Source organism: Nomascus leucogenys, chromosome 6, assembly GCF_006542625.1.
Source record: "Nomascus leucogenys isolate Asia chromosome 6, Asia_NLE_v1, whole genome shotgun sequence".
Taxonomy (NCBI): Eukaryota; Metazoa; Chordata; class Mammalia; order Primates; family Hylobatidae; genus Nomascus; species Nomascus leucogenys.
In genome coordinates, this window is record NC_044386.1 from 49,354,161 (window position 1) to 49,381,962 (window position 27,802).

A 27,802-nucleotide genomic window follows, 5' to 3' on the forward strand; every position below is an offset into this window, starting at 1 on the left:
GAGAAAGACAGCTTTAATAAAAACTGATACTTTGTTTTAATAAAACTCGTTCTTTTAGTAAATAAGAACGAGTCTTGTATCTGCTTAATATTATGAACGACGTAATAGTATAATAGCTTTCTTTTACTGTAACAGAGACGGCTTCTTCTGTCTATAAGTTTTTCTCTGCTTCTCAGAAATCAGCCCTCCTAGCCCGCCAAAAAAAAAAAGTCCTAAAAATTCTGTAGCTTACCAATCTATTTGTAATAAAACACTTAAAAGTTGAAGTTTGTGAATAAACTTTTGAATTAAAAAAATATCTCAAGGCCGGACATGGTGACTCACGCCTCTAATCCCAACACTTTGGGAAGCCGAGGCAGGCAGATCACGAGGTCAGGAGTTCAAGACCAGCCTGGCCAATATAGTGAAACCCCGTCTCTACTAAAAATACAAAAAGTAGCCAGGCATGGTGGCGCATGCCTGTAGTCCCAGCTACTCGGGAGGGTGAGGCAGGATAATCGCTTGAACCAGGGACGTAGAGGTTGCAGTGAGCCGAGATCGTGCCACTGCACTCCAGCCTGGGCGACAGAGCAAGACTCTGCCTCAAAAAAAAAAAAAAAAAAAAATTCAAATAACTTAAGTCCAACATATCATTTGCCATTATCTAGCTGAGCCATTAGTCTGTCTGTGGTCTTTAGCCAGTGGATTTTCAATGTTGCTATATGATCTAGCTTGTGTGATAGTAGAAATAAGTAATAAAAATAAATTTTTGTGGCCAGGCGCGGTGGCTCACGCCTGTAATCCCAGCACTTTGGGAGGCCAAGGCAGGTGGATCTCCTCAGGTTGTGAGTTCGAGACCAGCCTGACCAACATGGAGAAACCCCGTCTCTACTAAAAATACAAAAATTAGCCCGGCGTGGTGATAGGTACCTGTAATCCCAGCTACTCGGGAGGCTGAGGCAGGAGAATCGCTTGGACCTGGGAGGTGGAGGTTGCAGTGAGGTGAGATCACGCCACTGCACTCCAGCCTGGGCAACAGAGCAAGACTCTGTCTCAAAAAAATAAAAATAAAAACAAAATAAAAATAATTTTTGTATTGGTAAAAAAGTTTCAGATTTTTAAAAAGGGCTTTAATACTGCATGTCTCCCTCCCACCAAGTTTTTTCTGTTTGTACACATCTTGATTCTTCCTGCTCGCTCCCCACTAAATACCCTAGGGAAACCAGTTTGTTTTTTGAGACAGGGTATTGCTCTGTCACCCAGGCCGGAGTGTAGTGGCCTGATCACCACTCACTGCAACCTCTGCATTCTGGGCTCAAGCAATCCTCCCACCTCAGCCCCTCAGCTCCCCACGTAGCTGGGACTACAGGCAGGAGTCAGCACACCTGGCTGATTTTTGTATTTTTTGAAGAGACGGGGTTTCACTATGTTTCCCAGGCTGGTCAAGAAAACCAGTATTTCTCAAAGTCTCCACTATTTCCAAAATTTTACATCTGTAGTCTCTACCTGAAATAGAATGCTTGTTCACGCCTACCTTCTTGCCTTAACGTAGACAATTCCTTAAAGCTCGGTCATGTTTTACATTTCTGATAAATGTACACTGTAAAGTCACTTCTATAGACAAATGAAACGAGAACAGTAACATCTCCAAGTTCTCTCTCAAACTTCTAGTTCACTAGCAATCTAGTCAAGCACAAATAATGCTTTGTCAAAAATTACACCACTGTTATCTGACAGAATAGCACTGTAGTAGGAATTGTAGCCAGATTAGGAAAGCCATGAAAATGAGAGATCCTTACTCAAGACCCCCCATCCACATCTGCCCCCCTTAAATTTTATTGAGACCAAGCCTCACAAACTAGAAACTTCAAGGATGCGAGTGCCTTTTCAGAATTCTCAGTGACTGGTCAGCACTTAACGAGGTAAGAGTGAGTAAAAAGTGATACTAGGGAAGGTAGGAGCTTTGCCTACACTGAGAACTGCAGACTCATCACTATGTGCTCAGATGATGAAGACTATACATTCTAACAAGAGAAGGTAGTATTTATAAACCAAACTGTAATTCCACTAGACAATGAGGATTATACCAGTTAAACATCTGGGGGAAATAAAGATTTACAATGGCAGTGCTTGTTCAGTGATTCTGCCTCACTGCTCTGTGAGTAGTAGTCTTCAGGATCCTTCACTATCCATTAGACCAAATGCTGCTGGAACGCCTTTTCAGCCAGGATCTTGGAAAGCAGACCCACCTTAATTAGTAAGTTGCGAGTAATGCTGTACCTCTATATCATACAGTGGATCCAATAAGTGTTTCCAATTCAGTCACGTTCCACTATTTGTTAAGTATTTGATAAGTATTTGTGTCAGTCAATCTCTTGGCGATGGGGATAAAATGGTGAGTAAAGAGAGACTTGGGCTCTGCCCTCATGGAGTTTATCATGTGACTAGAGACAAACAATTTTTTTAAAACGAAAAGTAAACAAAGAAATGAAGAAAGGACAAGTGGTACCAAGGAATGCTACAAGATACTACTGAGAGTCTGCACACTGGGGGTCTGACCTAATTAAGAAAGTCAAGATGTGTGTGCCTGGTAGCCATAAAAAAGGCAGAGGCCTCTCATGCTCTCCTAGTAACCTTAGAAAGAAAACTGTTCCCTCCTTATCACCTTAACTCTTAGGGCAGTTATATTCCAAATTCTGATCTCTCCAACTACCTCCAACTTTCACATCAATCATGGAGCTCCTTGGCCTGACTAAAGCATATATAAAACTCAGTTGGACCAGCAGATGGTCACTGCATCCTCTATGCACATCAGTGTACTATTAATTGCCATTATCTCCACCATTTTTCATGCTTAATTTCATAAAGGCAAAGTTTAGGCCAGGCGCGGGGGCTCACGCCTGTAATTCCAGCACTTTGGGAGGCCGAGGCGGGCGGATCACCTGAGGTCCAGAGTTCGAGACCAGCCTGATCAACATGGAGAAACCCCATCTCTACTAAAAATACAAAATTAGCTGGGCGTGGTGGCGCATGCCTGTAATCCCAGCTACTCCGGAGGCCTGAGCCAGGAGAATGGCTTGAACCCAGGAGGCGGAGGTTGCTGTGAGCCGAGATCGCGCCATCGCACTCTAGCCTGGGCGACAAGAGCGAAACTCCGTCTCAAAAAAAAAAACAAAAAACAAAACAAAAAAACAAAGTTTAAAGCTTAGACCCAGGAAAAAACTGGGGCTCCATATTCTTTTTACATGTTCTACACACTTCAACAAGGAAGCAAAAAGGAAGGTAAGTAACATAAAGGGATCCTTTCCAGCATCTTTCCAATTTCTCTGCTTCCAAATAAATGTTACCCATTCCTACCAACCATTGCTGATTGATTCTGGGTTGTTTGGGGAGTGATCATTAAGTTTAATTAGCTGGTTTGATATTGTTTTGTTTTTAAAAATTTGATGAATAAAATGAAGTAAAGAGAATAATTTATAAGAATAAAGTTGGCTTTTTGCTTTTTCTTTGGCTTTCTTTCAGTGATCTACCATGCCATGGAATTAAAAGCTCTCTATAATGCAGGCTGGATACCAGCTTCCTAAGTTTATAGGGCAGTTCCCTGAAACTGCATTAGCCACAACTGTCTGCTCAAGCACTGCTCTCTTTGCTACATTACCTCCTGCTCCCTGTCACCTGGTCTACCCCCACACCAAGAGTAATGCTGGTACTGGGAGTCAAGCCTAAGTGTATAAAGCAATGAAATGCAAACAAAAGAAGTAACTTTACTTTGTCCTATCTCGCCAGAATTTTCTTTTTTTCTTATCAAGGAGCAACTTGGCCTACCTATGTCAAAAAGGAAGTCTAGATGTGCAAAGAAAGTTTGAAGTAAGGGCCATATAGGTTACTTTTTCTGGTTTTCTCCTCAACCTTCTGCTCTGTTGCTTCTCAGGATAAATGCTGACATGGGTCATCTGGCCTGTTCACATTCACTGACAGCACAGCACTTCCCCCATCTCCTCTCCACAAAGGCTCTTACTTATTTTGCTCTTCTCCATAGTCAAGTGAGTAATTTGAGTTAACAGGAACCTAGCCAGCCTCGTATCTCCTCAGCCAAAACCCAGTTGCTTTTGGACAGAAGAGAAAGGTTGAGCTTTTCTCATATTCACCTAGGGCTATCTCCTATCCCTGGCACAGACAAATGTAGCTGTAGCAAATTCACCCTTCCCTGAGATCATGTCTCAAGCTTTCATCAAAGCTACTAAGTTTTTCGGGCAGAGAAGGCCAACTGCCACAGCTTAGCTGCTTGCTCACTGCATTCTTGACAAAGCCCTTGCTCCTAATGTATGGTGGGTGGCCGTAAGAGTTATCAGGGACCCTTTCAGGATTTGGACATCAAAGAGGCTGGGAGTATAAACTATTAACAGCAAATAATCTTAGGAACCTGGGAAAAGACACAGGACCTTAAATCTAAAATGCCAAAGTCTGAAAGGCTTTGGGTAGTATCAGTAACTATGCTTATCTACTGAGACAAACTTTCAAAGTCAGAGAAGACAGTAACAAAGTATCCAATTTAAAGACAAAACAGGCTGGGCGTGATGGCTCACACTTGTAATCCTAGCACTTTGGAAGTCCAAGGTGGGCAGAACACCTGAGGCCAGGAGTTGGAGACCAGCCTGGCCAACATGGTAAAACTCGTCTCTACTAACAATACAAAAACCAGCCAGTGTGGTGACTCACATCTGTAATCCCAGCTACTCAGGAGGCTGAGGTTGCAGAATCGCTTGAACCTGGGAGGCGGAGGCTGCAGTGAGCTGAGATCATACCACTGCCCTCCAGCTTGGGCAACAGAGTGAGACCCTGTCGCAAAAAAAAAAAAAAGACAAAACACTCACCTACTACTACCAATTTGTGTTCTTAAATTGTTTTAAGCCCTTGCCTACATGCATTTTAACATTAGGGGCTTTCATTTGCCTTTGACCATTTAAAAAGCCATTGTAAAGCACATGCCATTATGTTTATTTTGTTCCTTATCTCTAGTTGTTATTTTCCAGTATGGATGACTTACAGTAAATCTGTAACCAGATTACAACTAGTAAGTCTAGTTACAGCCAGGCGAGGTGGCTCACGCCTATAATTCCAGCACTTTGGGAGGCCAAGGCGGGGGCGGATCACCTGGAACCAGCCTGACCAACATGGTCAAACCCCATCTCTACTAAAAATACAAAAATTAGCTTGGCATGGTGGTGCACTGCTGGAATCCCAGCTACTCAGAAGCTGAGGCAGGAGAATCGCTTGAACCTGGGAGGTGGAGGTTGCAGTGAGCCAAGGTCGTGCCACTGCACTTCAGCCTGAGGGACAGAGGGAGACTCCATCTCCTAGTTACAGATTTACTGAAACCCATTCATATTAGAAATTCAAAAATTCATAGACCAGATAAACTAGTAATAACATCCCTACAGACTCTCCCAATTCTAAGTCTATGATTTACAAGTCTTATATTTCTTTAGTTTTATTCCCAAGCCCTGTGGTGGTATGCTCAGAATGGGAGAGATGTTATTCAAATTGCTGTATACTAAACAAATATAATCCCTTCTACAAATTTATGGCTGGAAATTTTTAAATAATTATAATAACCTTTGATCCCATTTCTTATCTTCCTCCCAGCAGGAGGCTTTATTCTAAGATTCCTAACCTAATGAACATTAAAGAAATATTGGAGCAAATATAGGACAGGAGACATGTGCACAGCCTCTTTCTTCAAGCACCTTTGGACACCTGAGGATTCTAACCAGATGAAAATATAAATTTTCTTTTTTTTTTATTTTTTTATTTAAAATATTACTAGATTTCTTTTTTTTTATTTTTTTTGCACACAAAACAATAAACATTTTCTAAAAGTACATACGAACAAAAAGATGCGTATCAAACATATTAGGAAGGTTGCACATGGGAAGACGGGGAATAGAAATGGGGGGTGGGAATTAAAGAAAATAAATGAGAGAGGAACTTTGTATGGATCAATGATAATAACTCAATTCTCTATTTGACAAAGAAGAAGGAGAAGGAAGAGGAAGAAAAAGAAAGTGGGATAAAGGATCGGAAAGGGAGGAAAATAGAAAAAATTAGAGTATGACTCCAGGGTAGACCTGTTTTGTTGTCGCTTGGTTCATTGGTTGGTTTGACAGTTGTATTTTTCATATGTTTCGCCATGTTGGCCAGGCTGGTCTCGAGCTCCTAGCCTCAAGTGATCAGCCCGCCTCAGCCTCCCAGAGTACTGGGACTACAGGCGTGAGCCACCACATCCAGCCCCCACATTGCTTCTGGCCTCCGTGGCAGACCTCCCAGACGGGGCGGGCAGGCAGAGGCGCTCCCCACATCCCAGACGGGGCGGCCAGGCAGAGGTGCTCCTCACTTCCCAGACGGGGTGGCCGGGCAGAGACGCTCCTCACTTCCTAGACGGGGTGGCAGCCAGGCAGAGGGGCTCCTCACTTCCCAGACAGGGTGGCTGGGCAGAGGCGCTCCTCACATCCCAGACGATGGGTGGCTGGGCAGAGGTGCTCCTCACTTCCCAGACGGGGTGGCCGGGCAGAGGCGCCCTCACTTCCCAGACGATGGGTGGCCGGGCAGAGGCGCTCCTCACTTCCCAGACGGGGTGGCCGGGCAGAGGCGCTCCTCACTTCCCAGACGATGGGTGGCCGGGCAGAGGCACTCCTCACTTCCCAGACGGGGTGGCGGCCGGGCAGAGGCGCTCCTCACTTCCCAGAAGGGGTGGCCGGGCAGAGACGCTCCTCACTTCCCAGAAGGGGCGGCCGGGCAGAGACGCTCCTCACTTCCCAGAAGGGGCGGCCGGGCAGAGGCGCTCCTCACATCCCAGAAGGGGCGGCCGGGCAGAGGCGCTTCTCACATCACAGACGGGGCGGCCGGGCAGAGGCGCTCCTTACCTCCCAGACGGGGCGGCCGCGCAGAGGCGCTCCCCACCTCCCAGACGGGGCGGCCGGGCAGAGGCGCTCCTCACATCCCAGACGATGGGCGGCCAGGCAGAGACGTTCCTCACTTCCTAGATGGGGTGGCGGCCGGGCAGAGGCGCTCCTCACCTCCCAGACGGGGCGGCCGGGCAGAGGAGCTCCTCATAACCCAGACGATGGGCGGCCAGGCAGAGACGCTCCCCACCTCCCAGATGGGGCGGCGGCCGGGCAGGGGCTGCAATTCCAGCACCCTGGGAGGCCAAGGCAGGCGGCTGGGAGGTGGAGGCTGCAGCGAGCCAAGACCACGCCACCGCACTCCAGCCGGGGCAACACCGAGCACCGTATGAGCGAGCCTCCGTCTGCAGCCCCAGCACCTCGGGACGCCGAGGCGGGCAGAGCACTTGAGGTCAGGAGCTGGAGACCAGCCTGGCCGACATGGCGAAACCGCGCCTCCAGCCAAAGGAGAAAAACCAGGGAGGGGTGGTGGCAATGCCAGGCAGCCCGCAGGCCAGGGCAGGAGAATCACGGGAGGCGGACGCAGGGAGTCTGTAGCGAGCCGAGTTTAGTCCAGCCTGGGCCACAGAGAAAAGAAGAACGAAAGGAAAGGAAAAAGGAAAGGAAAGGAAAGGGAAGGAAAGGGAAGGAAAGGAAAGGGAAAGGGGAAAGGGGAAAGGGGAAAGGGGAAAGGGGAAAGGAAGAAAGGAAAGAAAGAAAGGAAAGAGAAAGGAAAGAAAAAGGAAAGAAAGAAAGGAAAGAAAGAAAAGGAAGGAAGGAAGGAAGGGAAAATATAAATTTTCATAGCAGTCAGGATAATAGATGGCTCCCAAAAATCTAAGTCTTGCTCATGCCACAAGTTCAACGTAGCTGTCAGCCAAGCTGTTAAAGTACCCACCATCTCTACTAATTACATGCAACATAGCAGAGAAAAGTAAGACTATCTCACTGGCAAAAAAGCTTCCATCCAAAAATGACACCATTCACTTCTCACATTTTACTGACTAAAGTAGGTCACATGGTCATACGTATACCCAAGGGAGTGGGTAAATGCAATCCCAACATGGGCCCAGAGGCAGAATGAACCAAGATGTTTTTAAAACATCTTTTAAACAGACTAAACAGATTCAACTCTCCCATCCATCCATTATGTTTCATTCAACATTTTACTGAATGGCTTACCATGTGTCAGGCATTGTTTTAGGCATTAAGGTATAGCAGAGGTCAATTTTTGTTTGTTTGTTTTTTCAATCTTGAGCTCATAGGAACACATTATTACTCCTGGAGCACAGGGGCATGTAGCGGATTCCTCCCTATCTAACATTTCACTTTTCTTTCTCCTCTTTCTAATAACATTTTCACTCCCTTTTCTTTTGCCATCCTTCCCCGATCTAACCTAATCTGATTCTTCAGAAGCTCTACTCTTCATTTTCCAGGGCACCATTCCCCTCCTTTTCTCTGTGGCTTTGTCTATTATAAAAGGTTTGGGACTAAGTAGCTTTGGGGACATTTCCTAAGCATAGTACCTGGTAATTAGTAGGTACCCTAAAATATGTACTGAATGTATCAATGTAAATAGCACATTCTACGTGAGTAGAAAGCTTTGGAGAAGGGAAGTCCTATCCTCGAATTTTTCAGAATCTGATCACATTCTGATCTACCACTAGAAAACATCAGTGAAGATTCCCAGATATGGTATTCTCCTTTCCAGGCATTCCACCAGGACCCTCACTCTATGCGAATGCATAGGTCTGCCAACAACATGAAGAAGGCAGCTGGTTTCAACCCACTCAGAATGAAGAAATAAAACACTTCAGCTTTGTTACAGCTCTCATCTTATTTTGTTGGGGTGATGGGGAGGGACTGTGCCACTGAAATAGCATCCTATATAATCAGTCAAGCAGGACTCTTAAAAAGTCCTATCAGGCCATGTAATACCAAAGAAGGTATAATGAAGATATGCAAGACCTTGACACTATTCTTCAGTCCATCCTAGCAGGGTTTAGCACCACAGTTTTTCAGACTACAGATCAAATGTGATTGCTGTTGTTTTTGAGCTAACTCTGGTGAGGGTCTGAAGAAGGTCACATTATGCAAGGCCATATAAAACATCTCTGGACTCTCAAACAGAGAGAACCATACTTGGAGATTCCCTTTCTCTGAGACAGGGTCTCGCTCTGTTGCCTAGGCTGTAGTGCAGTGGCATGATCAAAGCTCACTGTAGCCTCAAACAATTCTCCCACTAAGCCTCCTGAGTAGCTGGGACTATAGGCACACACCACGTTCAACTTTTTTTTTTTGTAGAAATGGGGTCTCACTATGTTACCCAGGCTGGTCTTGAACTCCCAGCCTCAAGTGATCCTCCCACCCAAGTCTTCCAAAGTACTGGAATTACAGATCAGCCCTGCATCTGGCCAATTCCCTAATTTTTAAAAACAATTCAGAATGGCATATAATTTTTTTGGAATATCCTTCCTCTTTCTCATTTTCTCCAAATTGAAGAAGGCTTACAAGATTTGGCTGCCCTGCCTATGGAGTAGCCATTCTTTTATTCCTTTACTTTCTTAATAAACCTGCTTTCACAAAAAAAGGGGAGGGGAGGGGAGAGAAGGGGAGGGAAGGAAAGGAAAGAAAAAGGAAGGAAGGAAAGAAAGGAAGAAAAAAAGAAAGAAAGCTTGCAAGATTTAAAAACAAAATTTTAAGTTTGTTTCCTATCAGACCCATACAAGAATTTGGCCCTACTGAAAGAGTCCAGTCTGATTTCACTAGGCCTGTGCCATGCTTTGAATGTGTCCCCCAAAGTTCATGGGTTGGAAGCTTAGTCCTCAATGCAAGTGTTAGGAGGTGGGGCCTAATAAGTGGTGATTATTAATCACTAGTAAGAAGCAGATGGGTTAATGTCATTATTGTGGGAGTGGGCCTATTATAAAAGCAAGTTTGGCTCTCTCTTTCTCTTCCACCATGGGCTGATGCAGAAAGGAGACCCTCACCAGATGCCAGCACCATGGTATCAGACTGCCAAGTCTCCAGAACTGTAAGAAATAAATTTCTCTTCTTTATAAACTACCCAGTCTCAGGTGTTGTTTTAGCAACACGAAACCAAGAGGGACAGCTTATATTAAAAGAAAGAAACCGTAAGTTTAAAGATCTGGGGTCTACTCCAGGATCTGTGGCTACATCAGCTGTGTAGCCAAAGAATTTCTCATTTTTACGTCTCAGTTCCTCATCAGGAAAACAAAGTGGCTAAACTACAGGATTTCGTCTTTTTTAAGAGACAAGGTCTTGCCCTGTCACCCAGGCAGAGCCAGGCAGTAGTTAGGAGTACAGGCGCACACCACCCCACCTGGCTTAAACTACACGATTTCTACGGTCTCTTCCAGCTCTCAAATTTTGTAATTCTAACAAAAGGCTCAGGATTTCCACTTCTGACATTAGAATGCTCAAAGTTGCAAGATATCAAGCCTCACTCTATAAACTGCAACAAGCTAGATAAGCTACAAAAATCATAGTTTAAGGAAAAAAAAAAATCTGAGAGCTAAGCATGTAAAGAAATCTAAATAATGAATAAGCTAAATCAGAGAAAAAGTCAAACCCTTCAGAAGGGAAGAGACCATGGCTATTCTCACTCCTGGCGAAGTGGCAGAACCAGGAATCCACTGACAGGATTAAGGAGAAACCAGCCAAATAATGAACTTAATTTTAATGGTTGCGTGTGGACTCAGATAAAATATTAGAGAATCTGGAGGAGGCCCAACTACAAGCCCTAACTGCCAACTCTTCCCTATGGGTTTTCTTTTTCTTTTTCTTCTTTTTTTTTTTTTAAGATGGTGTCTCGCTCTGTCACCCAGGCTGGAGTGCAGTGGTGTGACCTCGGCTCTCTGCAACCTCCGCTTCCTGGGTTCAAGCGATTCTTCTGCCTCAGCCTCCCAAGTAGCTGGGACTACAGGCATGTACCACCACGCCCAGCTAATTTTTGTATTTTTAGTTTCACCATATTGACCAGGCTGGTCTCAAACTCCTGACCTCACGAGATCCACCCGCCTCGGCCTCCCAAAGCGGTGGGATTACAGGCGTGAGCCACTGCCCGGCCCCCTGTGGGTTTTCAATGTGTGCAAGTCTGAGGGCAAGGCAGAAAAGCGGAGAGAATCCCACGAAGAAAAGAGCCTCTACCATGTTCAAGGCAGCGGCCGTCTCTGTAGAAGGGGATCAAGACAGGAAGCATGGAATAAACACCTCTGAGGCATTCTGAGTCTTCAAAGAATGTAAGACAGATATGCCTCCTAAGGCTGAGTCAAAGAATTAGGGCAAAACCAAGAGATAAGGAAAATCTTGGATGAGACCAGAGAGCAAAGAGAATTTCCCAGCAGTCCAAAGAACCAGAATCTAGACTGAAAAGCAGAGCTTAAAGGTTCAGTAAAGCAGAACTATACGAAGAGGTAACAAGGCCAGGCGCAGTGGCTCATGCCTGCAATTCCAGCACTTTGGGAGGCTAAGGCCAGCAAGCAGATCACTTGCGTCTGGGAATTCGAGACCAGCCTAGGCAACATGGTGAAACCCCATCTCTAAAAAATATACATAAAAATTAGCCAGGCATGGTGTTGCATGCCTATAGTCCCAGCTACTCAGAGGACTGAGGCAGAAGGATCGCTTCAGCCTGGGAGGCACAGATTGCAGTGAGCTGAGATCAAGCCATTGCACTCCAGCCTGCGCAACAGAGTAGGATCCTGTCTCAAAAAAAAAAAAAAAAAAAAAAGATAATGGACAAAAACTTTAAGACAGCCACCCACAGATCTACAAGTTTGATGAAACCCAAGCAGGATAAATACAAAAAAATCCATACCTGGGCCGGGTGCAGTAGATCACGCCTATAATCCCAGACTATGGGAGGCCAAGGCAGGCAGATCATGAGATCAGGAGTTCAAGACCAGTCTCACCAACATGGTGAAACCCCATTTCTACTAAAAACACAAACATTAGCCAGGCGTGGTGGTGCGCACCTGTAGTCCCAGGTACTTGGGAGGCTGAGGCAGGAGAATCATTTGAAGCCGGGAGGAGGAGGTTGTAGTTAGCTGAGATCACACCACTACACTCCAGCCTGGGCAACAAGAGGAAGATTCTGTCTCAATAAACAAACAAACAAACAAAAATACCTACACACAGAGTGAAACTGTTGAAAACAAAAAGAAAAGTGAAGGAAGGAAGAGAAAGAATAACTCTTCGCCAAGGCACAGTGGCTCATGCCTGTAATCCTAGCACTTTGGGGGGCCGAGGCAGGCAGATAGCCTGAGCTCAAGAGTTCGAGACCAGCCTGGGCAACATGGTGAAACCCCGTCTCTACAAAAAATACAAAAATGAGCCAGGCATGGTGGCATGCGCCTGTCCCAGCTACTTGGGGGGTTGAGGTGGGAGGACTGCTTGAACCCGGGAGGCAGAGGTTACCGTGAGCCGAGATTAGCCATCGTGTTCCAGTCTGAGTAACAGAGCGAAACTGTCTCAAAAAAAAAAAAAAAAAACGAAAGACAAAAAAGAATGATTCTTAAAAGCAACCAGGAGTCTGGGCACAGTGGCTCATGCCTGTAACCCCAGCACTCTGGGAGGCGGAGGCAGGCGGATCACCTGAGGTCAGGAGTTTGAGACCAGCCTGGCAAACATGGTGAAACCCTGTCTCTACTAAAAATACAAAATTAGGGTCGGGCGCGGTGGCTCACACTTGTAATCCCAGCACTTTGGGAGGCTGAGGCAGGCGGATCACGAGGTCAGGAGATCGAGACCATGGTGAAATCCTGTCTCTACTAAAAATACAAAAAATTAGCCGGGCGTGGTGGCGGGTGCCTGTAGTCCCAGCTATTCGGAGAGGCTGAGGCAGGAGAATGGCGTAAACCCGGGAGGTGGAGCTTGCAGTGAGCCAAGATTGTGCCACTGCACTCCAGCCTGGGTGACAGAGCAAGACTCCGTCTCAAAAAAAAAAAAAAATACAAAATTAGTTGGGCGTGGTGGTGCATGCCTGTAATCCCAGCTACTCAGGAGGCTGAGGCGGGAGAATTGCTTGAACCCGGGAGGCAGAGGTTGCAGTGAGCCAAGATCACACCACTGTACTCTAGCCTGGGCAACAAGAGCGAAACTCCATTTCCAAAAAAAAAAGCAACCAGGAAAAAAAGAAACAAACAAAAAAGCAACCAGGGAAAAGAGAGAAAGTATATACTAGAGAAGAATAATAAGAATGATACCTGATTTATCACTAGAAACAATGAAAATCAGAAGACAATAGAATATGTTTTAAGTACCAAAAGAAAAAAAAACTATCAACCCAAAAAGAAAATAAGGAAAAAATAAAATAAAAAACAAAGCCTATCAACCCAGATGTATTAGTCACACTTCTCCACAGGGACAGAAATAATAAGTTGTATGTATATATGAAAAGGAGCTTATTAGGGAGAACCGGCTCACACAATAACAAGGCGAAGAAGTCCCACGTCAGGCCGTCTGCAAGCTGGGGAAGAAATAAGCCAGTAGTGGCTCAATCTGAGTCCAAAAGTCTCAAAAGCAGGGAGGCTAACAGTGCAGCCTTCAATCTGTGGCTGAAGGCTGGAGAACCCCCGACAAACCACTGATCTAAGTCAAGGGTCCAAAGCCCAAAGAATCTGGAGTCTGATGTTCAAGGGCAGAAGGAAGCACCCAGCACGGGTGAAAAATGAAAGCCAAAAGACTCAGCAAGCCAGCTTATCCCATCTTCTTCCGCCTGCTTTGTTTTAGCCTTGGTGGCAGCCAATTGGATGGTGCCCACACACACTGATGAGGGTGGGTCTTCCTCTCCCAGTCCACTGACTCAAAGGTCAATCTCCTCTGGCAACACCTGACAGACACACCCAAAAACAATACTTTACCAGCTATCTAGGCATCCTTCAATCCAATCAAGTTGACACCTAATATTAACCATCACACCAGAATTCTCTATCTAAGGGAAATAACCTTCAAAAGACCTTTTCAAAGAAAAGACAAAAGTAGAAAGATGCCAGGTGCCGTGGCTTATGCCTGTAATCCCAGCTACTTCTCAGGAAGTGAGGTGGGATAATCACTTGAGTTCAAGACCAGCCTGACCAACATAGTGAGACTCTGTCTCCATTAAAAAAAGGAGGCCGGGCACGGTGGCTCACGCCTGTAACCCCAGCACTTTGGGAGGCTGAAGCAGGCAGATCACCCGAAGTCAGGAGTTTGAGACCAGCCTGACCAACATGGAGAAACCCCTATCTCTACTAAAAATACAGAATTAGCTGGGTGTGGTGGCGCATGCCTGTAATCCCAGCTGCTAGGGAGGCTGAGGCAGGACAATCACTTAAATGTGGGAGGCGGAGGTTGCAGTGAGCCGAGATTGTGCCATTGCACTCCAGCCTGGGCAACAAGAGCAAAAGTCTGTGTCAAAAAAACAAAAAAAGAAAAAAAGTATTAAAAAAAACTGGATAGAATCTGTCTCCAGCAGACTTTCACTTCAAGAAATGCTAAAAGAAGTCTTTTAGGATGAAAGAAAAATACACCTAATGTAACTAACCCCAGATCTACAGAGAGGAATAAAAAACTCAGAAAGGGTAGATATCTCGAAAATATAAAAAGCCTATTAAAAATATGTATCCACGGCCAGGCACAGTGGCTTACACCTGTAATCCCAGCACTTTGGGAGACCAAGGCGGGCAGATCACCTGAGGTTGGGAGTTCAAGACCAGCCTGGCCAAAATGGAGAAACCCCATCTCTATTAAAAATACAAAATTAGCCGAGCATGGTGGCACATGACTGTAATCCCAGCTATTCGGGAGGCTGAGGCAGGAGAATCGCTTAAACCAGGGAGTTGGAGGTTGCAGTGAGCCAAGATTGCACCACTGCACTCCAGCCTGGCGACATAGCAAGACTCCATTTCAAAAAAAAAAAATTAAAAATTAAAAATTATTGGGCTGGGCACGGTGGCTCACACCTGTAATCCCAGCACTTTGGGAGGCCGAGGCAGGCGGATCATGAGGTCAGGAGATCGAGACCATCTTGGCTAACATGGTGAAACCCATCTCTACTAAAAATACAAAAAAAATTAGCCAGACGTGGTGGCGGGTGCTACAGGAGAATGGCGTGAACCCGGGAGACGGAGCTTGCAGTGAGCTGAGATCATGCCACTGCACTCCAGGCTGGGCGACAGAGCGAGACTCCGTCTCAAAAAAAAAAAAAAATTATTTGTTCATATTATAAAGAAAATCATAGCACTGAACATGAAAATAAAATGTTGAAATTTTTATTTTATTTATCTTGAGGCAGGATCTCACTCACCCAGGCTGAAGTGCAATGGCATGAACATGACTCATTGCAACCTCCACCTCCAGTGCTCAAGGTGGGTGGACCACCTCAGCCTTCTGAGTAGCTATGACCACCGTGCAAGGTGCCACACCCGGCTCAATTTTTTATTATCTTGGTAGAGACAAGGTTTCCCTATGTTGCCTACGCTAGTCTTGAACTCCTGGGCTCGAGCAATCCTCCCACCTTGGCCTCCCAAAGTGCTGGGATTACAGGCTTGAGCCACCATGCCTGGTCAACATTTCTTAATATTTGAATTTTAAAAGAATATAAGCAAGGTTTTATTGAGACTGCATTATGTGTGAAGCATTGTGTTGGACATATACCCATACACTAAATCCTCCCAATAGGCAAAATAGGCAAAATATAATCTTTATTTTAGAGAACTTAAAAAATACACTCAAGATCACACATGAATGAGAGAGCCAGGATTTGAACTGGGTTTGTAAACCAAATTCCATTATCTCTCACTGTAACTTTTTTTTTATTGACAAGTATAGTATACATATCTCCCTTCACTCCCCAACCTTTTGAGTAGAGTATATTTGCTACAGACAAAGACCTTCTTCTGGCCGGGGGCAGTGGGCTTATACCTGTAGTCCCGGCACATTGGGAGGACAAGGTGGGCGGATCACTTGACGTCAGGAGTTTGAGACCAGCCTGGCCAACAGGGGAAAACCCTGTCTCTCTACTAAAAATACAAAAATTAAGGCCAGGCATGGTGGCTCACACCTGTAATCCCAGCACTTTGGGAGGCCAAGGCGGGTGGACCCTTTGAGGTCAAGAGTTCAAGACCAGCCTGACCAACATGGTGAAACCCTGTCTCTACTAAAAAGACAAAAAAATGAGCCAGGCATGGTGGCACATGCCTGTAATCCCAGCCACTCAGGAGGCTGAGGCACGAGAATTGCTTGAACCCAGGAGGCAGAGACTGCAGTCAGCCAAGATCACGCCACTGCATTCCAGCCTGGGTAAGAGTGAGAGCCTGTCTCAAAAAAAAAAAAAAACAAAAAAACAAAAATTAGCTGGGCATGGTGGCGCACGCCTGTGGTCCCAGCTACTCGGGAGGCTGAGGCAGGAGAATCCCTTGAACCTGGGAAGTGCAGGTTGCAGTGAGCCGAGATTGCACCACTGTGCTCCTTCATCCTGGGCAACAGAGTGAGAGTCTGTCTCAAAAAAAAAAAAAAAAAAAAAAAAAAAAGCCTTCTTCTGCGTAACTAAAACACAACCATCAAAATCAGGAAATTAACGCTGGTATAGTACTACCATCTAATAATCAGACCCCATTTAAGTTTCTGCAATTATCTCAATCATGTACTTGGGAGGTAAAGGACCCAGTCCAGAATCACGTTACACTGGGTACAATGCAATTATTATGTAGTTTTTCCCTTGTGAGATTTAAAGGAATCAAATATTTTATACAGTCCACAAAAATTTACTGAGCACTTAGCATGTGCCAGGCACTGTTTGACGATACATTAGAGAATAAGATAGACAAGGTTCTTCTGCTTCCAAAGAGCTTGCATTCTAGTAAGGAAAGACCAACAAACAAGTTAGCTAATTAACAAATTCAGATTTGGCCTAGTAGCAGGGAAATGGCCCTCTGAGGAGCTGAAACCTGAATAACAAGCTACCAGCATTGCTACAAGATGGGAGAAGGGCATTCCTAACAGAGGAAACAACAAATTGAACAACTTAAGGCGGGACAAAACTTGGCATTTTGGAGCAAAAGAAATGCCAGCGTAGCCACAGCATCTACAGCAAAGGGCACAGGAAAGGAGGTAGCAATGAGGAAGGAAGGAACACATGAGGCAGGATTCTGAATCTCATAACTAAGACCAAAGAAAAACTATGAAATCATTTTAAGCAGCCAATCTACATTATTTCATTTACGTTTCTGAAAGAAGATTCTTGTTACTGGGAGAAGAATGTCTGAAGAAGGTAGCTGAGTAAAAGCAAAAACCAGTTAACAGCTATTTCAGTAAGCCAGGTGACATAATGGTGTCTGAGACTGAGATGGTAGAAATAAAGATGTAAAACAGAACATTGAATAAACAGATTTAAGTGATATTTTGGAGACCAAAAGAACTTGATGATGGATTAGCTATGGGGATAAGGGAAAAACAGGATTCAAGGATAAATCCTAGGTGCCAGTTACGGAAGAGGGGAAGACTGGAAGAATATTATGGAAGAGAGTTCTATTTTGGACATGTTAGGTATATTTAGACAACTGCCTACTAGGTTACTAAGTGGTAATGTCTAGCAAGGCAGTTGGATAATATGTCTGGAGCTCAGGCAAGAAGTCTAAACCAGAAACATAAATATGAGAATTATTCACATACAGATGGCATTTAAAACAATGAGTTGAATGAGACCATCTAGGGGAAGAATTTAGAAAAAGAGGGTGAAAAAAAAACCCAGGAGTTTTATCCTGTCTTAGGTATGCCAATACTTAGAGACAGGTAAAGGAGAGAAGGCTGTTTAATAATTAAAAAAAAAAAAAAAAGCTGGGTGCAGTGGCTTATGCCTGTAATCCCAGCAGTTTGGGAGGCCAAGGTCAGTGGATCACCTGAGGTCAGGAGTTCCAAGACCAGCCTGACCAACAATGGTGAAATCCCATCTCTACTAAAAATACAAAAATTAGCCAGGCGTGGTGGTGTGCGCCTGTAATCCCAGCTACTGGGGAGGATGAGGCAGGAGAATCATTTGAACCCAGTAGGTGGAGGTTGCAGTGAGCCGAGATTACGCCACTGCACTCCAGCCTGGACGACAGTGAGAATCCGTCTCAGGAAAAAAAAAAAAAAGTATACAGTATTAACAAGGTGTAAAGTAGAAGGAAAACAAGAACATATGTCTCATAAAATGAGAAGTAGATTAATAGGCCAAAAACAGTGGTCAACTACATTGAATGCTCCTACGAGAGCCTGTAAGACTAATTTAGTAAATAGAAACCACTGGCAACCTTGACTAGAGTAGTTTTAGTGGTAAGAATGGAGGCCAATCTGTAGTAGGCTGGGAAGCAAAGGGAAGTGGAGAGAGCACAAAAAGACAACTTTTGAAAACTGGCAGAGAAATGAGGCTGTAGCTAGAGAATAATGTGGAACGGGGAGAGGGCTTATAAACAAGGAAGCCGCACTTAGTGCTGTCCAATAGTGCTGTCTGCAATGATAGGGATGTTCTGTATCTGCACTGTCCAATAGAGTAGCCATTAGCACCATATATGGCTACTGAACAACTGAAATATGACTAGCATCACTGAAGAACTAAATTTTTTTAATTTTTCTTTTAACAGCCACACATTTCATTGCAGAAAGCACTATCAATTAGTAGCCACCATACTGGACAGTACAGCTCTAAAGCACATCTGTATATTAATAAAAATGATCCAGAAAAGGAAAAACTCATGGTGTAGGCAAGAACGAGGTAAGTCCTTAGGAAGTCAACAGGCTGGCAGGGTGCGATGGCTCACTCCTGTAATCCCAGCACTTTGGGAGGCCAAGGTGGATGAATCACTTGAGGTCAGTAGTTCAAGACCAGCCTGGCCAACATAGAGACGAATCCTTGTCTCTATTAAAAATACAAAAATTGCCGGGCACGGTGGCTCACACCTGTAATCCCAGCACTTTGGGAGGCCGAGGCGGGCGGATCACAAGGTCAGGAGTTCAAGACCAGCCTGGCTAACATGGTGAAACCCCATCTGTACTAAAAATACAAAAAATTAGCCGGGCATGGTGGTGGGCGCCTGTAGTCCCAGCTACTCAGGAAGCTGAGGCAGGAGAATGGCGTGAACCCGGGAGGCAGAGCTTGCAGTGAGCCAAGATCACGCCACTGCACTCCAGCCTGGGCGACAGAGCAAGACTCCGTCTCAAAAAAAAAAAAAAAAAATACAAAAATTAGCCGGGCATGGTGGTGGGCACCTGTAGTCCCAACTACTCAAGAGGCTGAGGCAGAAGAATCACTTGAACCTGGGACGCAGAGGCTGCAGCAAGCCAAGATCGTGCCACTGCACTTCAACCTGGCTGACAGAGTGAGACTCCATCCCAAAAAAAAAAAAAAAAAAAAAAAAACCAGTAAATAAATAAATAAATAAAGAGAAATCAACAGGCTGATCAGAGTGGCTCATGCCTGTAATCCCAGCACTTTTTGAGGCCGAGTCAGGATGATTGCTTGAGCCCAGCCTGGGCAACATAGGGAGACTCTGCCTACACACACACAAAAAAAACATTTACGATTAAAAAAAAAGTCAAGAGAAGAAATCCAGAGCACAAGTGGCAAAATCTACATGGGATACAACATGAATGAAGCAAGGCATGAAATTACAGTAACTGGTAGAGATGAAGACTCAGAATATGTATTAAGCCTGATTGGAATCTTAAGCATAAAACTCAATTACAGAGGGCTATAAAATCCAAGCAGGAGGGGGAGGGTAGGTAACTCACATCTACTAAGGACCTATTATGTGACAGGCATTTTCTTTTCTTTTTTTTTTTTTTTTTTGAGAGGGAGTCTCGCTCTGTCACCCAGGCTGGAGTACAGTGGCACGATCTCGGCTCACTGCAAGCTTCGCCTGCTAGGTTCAAGCAATTCCCCTGCCTCAGCCTCCCGAGTAGCTGGGATTACAGGCATCCGCTACCAGTTTTTTCGTATTTTTAGTACAGATGGGGTTTCACCATGCTGGCCAGGCTGGTCTTGAACTCCTGACCTTGTGATCCGCCTGCCTCGGCCTCCCAAAGTCCTGGGATTACAGGCATTAGCCACCGCGCCCGGCCGCGACAGGCATTTTCTTTTTTCTTTTCTCAAGACAGAGTCTTGCTCTGTCGCCCAGGCTGGAGTGCAATGGCGCGATCTTGGCTCGCTGCAACCTCCGCCTCCTGGGTTCAAGCGATTCTCCTGCCTTGGCCTTCGGAGTAGCTGGGAGTACAGGTATGCACCACCATACTCAGCTAATTTCTTGTATTTTTAGTAAAGACGAGTTTTCACCATGTTGGCCAGGCTAGTCTAGAACTCCTGACTTTGTGATCTGCCTGCCTCGGCCTCCCAAAGTGCTGGGATTACAGGCGTGAGCCACCGCGCCCAGCCATGACAGGCATTTTCTAAATGACAAATTATTTCTGTCATCTCTAACTACAGTCTTGTAAATGTCATTTTACAAACAAGAGCACTGATGCTCTTTACACACACAGTAAATGCCGAGATTTGGACATAGGCCTGTGACTATAGGGTTAGAATCTTCCCACTGCATAAGGTGGGAGGTTAAGGCCGGGTACGGTGGCTCACACCTGTAATCCCTGCACTGTGGGAGGCCGAGACGGGTGGATCACTTGAGGTCAGGAGTTTGAGACCAGCCTGGCCAACATGGTTGAAACCTCATCTCTACTAAAAACACAAAATTAGCTGGGCGTGGTGGCGCATGCCTGTAATCCCAGCTACTTGGGAGGCTGAGGCAGGAGAATCACTTGAACCCGGGAGGCAGAGGTTGCAATGAGCGAAGATCATGCCATTACACTCCAACCTGAGCAATAAGAGCAAAACTCCGCCTCAAAACAACAACAACAACAACAAAACAAAAAAAGGTAGGAGGTTAAGAACCACTGTTTCTGTACCTGGAATTAACATCAACAGCAGATCAATCTGGAAGTTATCAACAAGTGCCAACAAGCCTAGAGGGACTAGGCCAGAGGCAAAAACCATCCTGTCAATGCTTTCTACAGGATAACTAAGGACAACTTAACAGCCACTTTTTAAAAATTCAAGTGAAAATACCTATTAAGATGGAAAGAAACGGACTTTCTTACAACTTAGATTATCTACTTTATTGAACACAGATGTATCAATTAGAAAATCAGCACTGTTTTGTAATACATACTAAAATAATATCTGGGCATATTAGAAAAACTAAGTCAACATACCCTCTCTCCAATTTGTACAGCTTAGATTTCAGAGTGGGCAAAGATCATCTAGATCTGTGCTGTCCATGCAACCACCAGCTACGTCCAACTATTTCTCTTTTTTTTTTTGAGACATAGTCTCGCTCTGTCACCCAGACTGGAGTGCAGTGGCGCTCACTGCAAGTTTTGCCTCCTGGGTTCACGCCATTCTCCTGCCTCAGCCTCCCAAGCAGCTGGGACTACAGGCGACCGCCACCTCGCCCGGCTAATTTTTTGTAGTTTTAGTAAAGACAGGGTTTCACCGTGTTAGCTAGGATGGTCTCGATCTCCTGACCTCGTGATCCGCCCGCCTCGGCCTCCCACAGTGCTGGGATTACAGGCATGAGCCACGGCACCCAGCCCCAACTATTTAAAGGAATTAAAATTAAATAAAAAATTCAATTCCTCAAGTGCACTACTTGCTCGTCAAGTACTCAACAATCACACATGGCCAATGGCTACCTCACTGGATAGCACAGAACACTTCTATCATCATAGAAAGTTCAACTGGGCAGTGATTAGCTTCTAAATTTTCCATTTGACTTTTTTCAGAAGGGCCAGTGGAAAGAGCAACTCAGAAGACTAACGAGCTGAGCAAGCATGTATGCATCATTTTAATTTTTATTTATTCACGTATTTTTTGAGACAGGGTCTCTTGCTGTTGCCCAGGCTGGAACGCTGTGGTGCGATCACGGCTCACTGCAGCCTCAACCTCCTGGGCTCAAGCAATCCTCTCATCTCAGCCTCTTAAGTAGCTGGGACTACAGGTGTGCACCACCACAACTGGCTAATTTTATTTTATTTTGTAGAGACGGGGTCTCACTATGTTGCCCAGGTGTATGCATCGTTTAGCAGTGCTTCTCAAACTGAATGCTCACTGAATGACTTGAAAATCTTGTTAAAATGTAGGTTCTTCCCAGCATGTTAGGAGGCCAGGAGTTTGAGACGAGCATGGGCAACACAGCAAGACTCCAATTCTAAAAAAAAATAGCAGTGTATGATGGCACATGCCTGTAGTCCCAGCTACTGAGGTGAGAGGACTGAGTCCAGGAGTTCCAGGTGGCAGTGCGTTAGGATCACACCACTACACTCCAACCCAAACTGGGCAACAGGGCAAGATTGTGCCTCTTATTTACAAAAAAAGAAGGCCGGGCACAGTGGCTCACGCCTGTAATCCCAGCACTTTGGGAGGCCGAGGCGGGCGGATCACAAGGTCAGGAGATCGAGACCATCCTGGCTAACACGGTGAAACCCCATCTCTACTAAAAATACAAAAAATTAGCCAGGTGCAGCGGCTGTAGCCCCAGCTACTCCGGAGGCTGAGGCAGGAGAATGGCGTGAACCCTGGAGGCGGAGCTTGCAGTGAGCCGAGATCGAGCCACTGCACTCTAGCCTGGGTGACAGAGCGAGACTCCGTCTCCAAAAAAAAAAAAAAGAAAAAGAAAAAGCAGATTCTAAGATTCTAATTCAGTAGGACTGTAGGACTGAGATGAAGTCAAGAGTCTAACTTCTATCAAGTTCCCAGGTGATGCTGATACTGTTGGTCCAGAAATCACACTTTCATTACCAAGGTCTTAGATCTCTCCAGGCCTTGGTTTCCTTAGCTGTCAAATGATGTACATGAATGAAGCAAGATAATGCCCATGACCCCTCCAAAACACTAATATTTTAAAGTTTTATGATTGTACAGAATTAAATGCATATAGATTTGCACTTTCTGCAGAGGCAGACTTTTCTGAGGTAAATGCTAGGATTCTAAAAAATAAGTTTTATGATACCTTTTTTTTCTGTAAAAAAATACCAAATTTAACGAAAATCAATGGGAAATTTTATTTGCTATATAAACATTCAATCTCTGAACAATTTTTTAGAAATGGACTTGGAAGACTGACATGTATAAAAGATAAAAAGCTTTTAGAACTCTATCGGCTGGGCGGCCGGGTGCCGTGGCTCACGCTTGTAATCCCAGCACTTTGGGAGGCCCAGGCAGGCGGATCACAAGGTCAAGAGATGAGACCATCCTGGCCAACATAATGAAACCCTGTCTCTACTAAAAAAATACACAAAAAGTAGCTGGGCATGGTGGTGTGCACCTGTAGTCCCAGCTACTCGGGAGGCTGAGGCTGAAGAATCACTTGAACCTGGGAGGTGGAGGTTGCAGTGAGCCGAGATGGCTCCAGCCTGGCAACAGAGCGAGACACCATCTCAAAAAAAACAAAACAAAACAAAACAAAAAACTCTATTAGAGAGCCCACACAGCATTTTCCAAATACGCAGTTCATGGAGGTGAAAAAACCAATCAATGCTGGACGCGGCCTACATCACTGTCACCTTAAAAGAATCAGCTTCACATGAAAGCAACCCCTGGAAAACGCCATTAACTACAGTAACATTGGGAGTTGTTTTTGTGAAGTCTCAGTCAAGGCTCTCAGCAATAAAAATGAGCAAAATTCCCACACCACAGGCAGGTTGTAGTGTAATGTAACAGCCCACAAAACAGGCTGAAGGAACTAATGAAGGCAGCCAACAATGCTACACAGAACTTACTTCTGAGGCATCTTCTTTCCATTTTAACAGGGGACCTAGAGTAACACAAGGTTCAAATGGTTCAAAAGTAACAAGGAACTGGATAGCAGTGGTGAGAGGGCTCAGCATTTCATAAAGCAGTACCCTGGAGACAGGAAGCAGGCTAAGATATCCAGTTATTTTTTTTGTTTTTTGTGGTTTTTTTTTTTTTTTTGAGAGGGAGTCTCGCTCTGCCGCCCAGGCTGGAGTGCAGTGGCACAATCTTGGCTCACTGCAACCTCTGCCTCCCGGGTTCAAGCGATTCTCCTGCCTCAGCCTCCTGAGTAGCTGGGATTACAGGTGCGTGCCACCACACCCAGCTAACTTTTGTATTTTATTAGAGACGGGGTTTCACCACGTTGGCCAGGATGGTCTTGAATTCCTGACCTCGTGATCCGCCTCCTCAGCCTCCCAAAGTGCTGGGATTACAAGCGTTAGCCACTGCCCTCGGCCTCAGTTTGTTTTTAAACTCTGAATTATGCACTACAGCTAATTACCTATATTTGAAAACAATGCTGAAAATACATTAAACCTCTAAGTTATGTGATGCTCTGAAAATTTTCAATACCTTTATATTTGTATTTTTATGTTTCCTTTAGTAGGAAATGTTTTTTTAAGTTTGAATTAAACTTCGTAAAAAAAAAAACCTCTAGGTATAAATCATGCAATACTCTTCCAAAGTAGTTCCAAAAATTTAATTCACATTAACAACACATTTTATGGGCCAGGAGCAGGGGCTCACACCTGTAATCCCAACACTTTGGAAGGCTGAGGCAGGCAGATTGCTTGAGTCCAGGAGTTCAAGAACAGCCTGGACAACATTGTGAAAATTCATCTCTACAAAAAATACGAAAAACTAGCCAGGCATGGTCACACACAGCTGTAGTCCCAGCTACTCAGGAGGCTGAGGCAGGAAGATCACCTGAGCCCGGGAAGTAGAGGTTGCAGTGAACAGCGATCGCACCACTGCACTCCAGCCAGGGTGACAGAGCAAGACCCTGTCTCACAAAAACAACAACAACAAACACTTTACTGTCCACAAACTCCTCAAATCCCTTTGGAAAAATAAACAGTATACACAGAAAAACTAGCGGATGGGGTGGGAAATTTTTTTTCTTTTATTTTAAAAATTGAGACAGGGTCTCGTTATGTTGCCCAGACTGGTCTTGAACTCCTGGCCTCAAGCGATCCTTCCACCTCAGGATCCCAAAGTGCCGGGATTACAGGTGTGAGCCAATGCACCCAGCCCCACTCTTAAACTGCCATTCTCAATCTTCTTCCCCCTCTCAATCTTATTTTAAGCCACCTTGCAAAACGTTGGCTCTTTTAAAATCAGTCAGAAGATTAATCTTATTACCAAGTTTCGACTTAGAACTGTATACATTCAGCTTATCTTACTTATCTTAAAAAAAAGCCATGAAAAATAGTGCCTAATACCTATCTCAAATTGTCTTTATTAAAAAGGAAAATTCACATAAATCACAAAGCACAATATATAATCATGTTTTAATAATTCTATGAGAGTGAAACTTTCATATTCAGAGCCATATCTGATTAAATATTAAATATAAAGATAACTTTCACATAACCAATAAAAACATAAGGTCAATTTCTACCGACACCATAAAAGTACTATCTGTCCTTTATAAATAACCTATAACAAATCTCTCTCAGCAGTAGCCAAAAACCTGCTGGTATCAAACATTTAATTTCAGCACCTGACCAGCAATTGGTTTTACCTTTCCTCTCAGCAAATGTTAAACAATTCCACCTGTAGAGTATATGATATCCTTTTAAAATGCAATTTAAGAAGCCATTAGAGAAACTGCTGTTCCTCTTCAGAAAAAATGAGAGAGAATTTCAGTGTGGACAGGAACATTTTAGCCTATCATTTAGAAAAAAATACAGTGTATTTAAAAAAAAAAAAAAAAAGCCACGTAGCAGTCCGTGGGCAGCATGAGTCATCATCCAACTCAAAACTTGAAGCAGGCACTTGTAAGCTTCCTCCTACCCGACCCCATCCCCTTCAGCAAAGTACCCTGAGTCAGCAAACCTTACTATTTTGTCAGTTATGATTCTCACGATGCTTTAAATGAATTTATGTAAAGCACTGCAACAGTTTTAGTGCTAACGTTTGTCTTTAGAATGTGTGCATTTTTTATTACAAAATTAACTGACTTCAAATCACTCTTCTCTGGATTTTTTAATCACAGAAAGTAGCCAACGATTACTTCTAATCCTCTTTTGCAAATAACTGAATTCCAAAATATCCTCATAAACGAAGTTTTTTCTAAAATATTCTCCATTTTCCAGTGTTTTCTTCTCAACAGTAATACCTAGGTGATCAAATATGTTCTGCTCAAATCTGGCATATTTTCTAGATTAACTGCAATTACTGAATTCAGGACATCAATGAATAATTTTACAAGCTTAACAAGGCAATTCTTAATAAATGATGTAACACATGTGAAAAGACTTTACAATCCCTGGCACATAAACGCTTCATAAACATGTTTGAACTACTATCTAAAGACAAAGTTTCTTTCACCCAATTCAAAATTATTTTTTAAACATTAAAATCTGATATTTCTATGAAGAAATTCCTGATTTCAGGGCCAGGCCCTGTTTGGACCCTACATTCTTCTGGTCAGATCATTCTTTCCATCTCAGTTTTCCAGCGTTAAAGAAAGAGGACATGTCCAACTGGAACTGTAAGAGACAGGCTAGAAGAATCAGCCATCAGAAAATTACTCTGAAGCTGCTTGCTCTTCATTGTACGGCGTGTTAATTTTTCCCCTTGACAAATCATCTGTATCCGTTAAAAAAAAAAAAGTCATTACTGAGACTGCATCTTTAGCAATGAACACGAATTCTGCCGTTAATACAAGTAGGCTTCTAATTCCAACTCACCAGTCCCTTTCACTGGACCTTTTCCAATGAACAAGCAAAAGAAAAAACGGCAAAGGAATCGAGAAGCTCCCGCTGCACAGAGATCCCCTTAACATCTAAACCGGTCGGGTCCTACACTCGCCAAGAAACAAAAGGATGCCAAAACACCTTTACTTTTCGACACAACTCACAAAGCGGACTAAAATGCACGGCAAAGTGACAAGGCCCTTTTTGGTGAACCGACAAAACAAGCTTTCATTTGGGCACTTTTACAGACCACCACTTAAGGTCCCGAAAGAAGCTAAGGAAAGACTGTAGGGCAGAGGGAGGAAATTAGGAATTTCGTCTCCGAGTTTTCAGTACCTCATTCATGGCTAGACTCAAAACTTGGGCGGACTTCAGGGCTCTGGGACGAGCCGGGTGAGCGCTGCGCGCTACGCCACTGGAGACTTCGCCCGGCCGGAGTCAGCTGAGGCCGAGTCACCGGGTGGGATGGGGGAGGAGACGCGGGAGCATTTCGAAAGGCAGCGTGCCAGGAAAGCGAGACTCCACGCCACCTCATGTTCCCCGGGCCGCCGCCCCTCGCTCGCCCGCCCTCCGGTCCGGCTGGGTTTCGAACCTGCGGACCCAGGCGCAGGCGACTGGGCGGCAGCCGGCGTGCCGGGCCAGGGAGCGGGCGCGGCCCGGCAGGGCGACCGGCGAGGGGCGTGCCGGGTGGGAGGGGCGCGTTGGCCGCCTCCCCGGCCCCACGCGGGGACCCCGGCCCGCCGACCGCCGGCCCGCGCGGGGACGCGCCGGCCAGGCCCGAGCGGGCGTGCAGGCGGGCGAGCAGGGGGCGGGCGGCAGACCGAACAAAAGCGCCTTTGTTGAGCGGCAGCCGCCGGAGGGTCACACACAATGGAGGAGGGAGCCGGCTCTGCCGCCGCCGGGCCCGCCGCGGCGCCCTCCCGAACCGCCCCGCCGGCGCACCCCGCACACGTACACACACACACTCACGGGACTTCTCCGACTCATCGAGAGAGTGCGGGGCCCGCGGACAGCCCCCAGTGTCGGCTCAGGTCTCCGGCTGTGCTGGCGGCAGCGGCGTCTCCGAGGCTCTCGCTTTGCCGCAATCGCCGCCATGTAACCCCGACCCGCGAGAGAGGGCGAGGAAGAGGGGGCGGGGCCTC

The 27,802-nt window shown here is 45.3% G+C and overlaps 1 protein-coding gene across 1 annotated transcript in view; it reads right to left on the reverse strand.

Annotated features, from left to right (window-relative positions):
- Positions 1 to 27,802, reverse strand: part of MAPK6 (mitogen-activated protein kinase 6) — a 49,620-nt gene extending 21,818 nt beyond the window's left edge. The window contains exon 1 of the mRNA XM_030814084.1: positions 27,630 to 27,802. The gene's annotated coding sequence lies outside the window, so the exon portion shown is untranslated. The remainder of the gene's footprint in view (positions 1 to 27,629) is intronic.